We start from the raw sequence: 1,164 nt of genomic DNA, 5'->3' as shown, positions 1-1,164 counted from the left end.
GTTGTGCTCTGGAGTAGACACGTCTGAATACAGGCTGTTTCAGGCTCCCTTTTATATTCGGGTCCCTGCTCCCCCTGCCTATCGGTTCGCTATCTTGTCTCTACCGGATGCGATCCGTGTGACCATCGACTCAACCTACGCATTTGCAATATTCCTATCTAATCTGAGTATTCGTTATAATGTGTTGACAGCTAATTGATTATCTGTGTTGTTGTGCAGAAAGTCATCTCTTCTGCGAATTACTAATAGTTTATCAGTTAACACATCCTGGTCTATAGGTTGCGTACATATACGTATATTCGCATATCTACTTGTGGCATTGGCAATCCCCATATCCTGTCAATAGATACGTGATTTATGTGTTTAGAAAATATGACTCGCGAATAACCACTCGGTTATTTTGACTATATAATTAACCCTTTAACCTTTTGTTGTGTTTGCGTATTTGCAATTTGACTATTGCCAAATTGTTTAAGGAGGTCGTTTACCTAATCGCTTATGCCGAATTTAACTATTCATATATAATGATATTTATGTGTTGTGAGTAAACGGTTACTATCCGTTACAGTACTTTGGGAAGTAAAAAGTAAAATTTTCCAATAGTTTTCAAAAGCACCGTGATAAACAAAAGAAAAATTAAGAAGAAACGGGAATTTTTACGTAAAATCTGTTTTCGAGAAAATTGATTTTGGTTTTTAATGTAACTTGAAAACGAATGACTGTAGATACATGAAATTTTCACTGGTTGTTTAAATTTCCATTTACTATAATACACGATGAAATTTTCAAAATATTATGATTTGTTTTGAACTGTTTAGGAACATTTTCATTTTCCATTTTTTTTTAGTTTTTTTTCTAAAAATATCAATAAAATTTTATTTGTTGGATAAAAAAGCTTGAAATTTAATAGAAAGCTCCTAGTATATTATTTCAAAGGCAGATGAAAAATATTAAAAATCCTTAGTCACAGTTTTTTTTTATAATCATTTAAAGTTCAAAAATTGATAAAATATGGAAAAATCACGAAAATTAGCAAATTATTTTGAGTTAAGAATTTGTAAAAATTTTTCTTTTTAAATCTAAGATTTTAAAATGTAATACAAGATTCCTTATGAGATTATCTACCTTTATCAAACAAAAAATATCTATAAAAAAGTCAAATGA

General features: G+C 30.1%; 1 protein-coding gene across 1 annotated transcript in view; it reads right to left on the bottom strand.

Moving 5' to 3' along the window:
• Nucleotides 1-1,164, bottom strand: part of LOC100163765 — a 281,589-nt gene that overhangs the window by 256,290 nt on the left and 24,135 nt on the right. The gene's annotated exons all lie outside the window — the stretch shown is intronic.

This window comes from Acyrthosiphon pisum, chromosome A2, assembly GCF_005508785.2.
Source record: "Acyrthosiphon pisum isolate AL4f chromosome A2, pea_aphid_22Mar2018_4r6ur, whole genome shotgun sequence".
NCBI classification, from domain to species: Eukaryota; Metazoa; Arthropoda; class Insecta; order Hemiptera; family Aphididae; genus Acyrthosiphon; species Acyrthosiphon pisum.
Note: the sequence above shows the minus strand (reverse complement) of the source record. Positions and strands in the feature narration are given on the sequence as shown.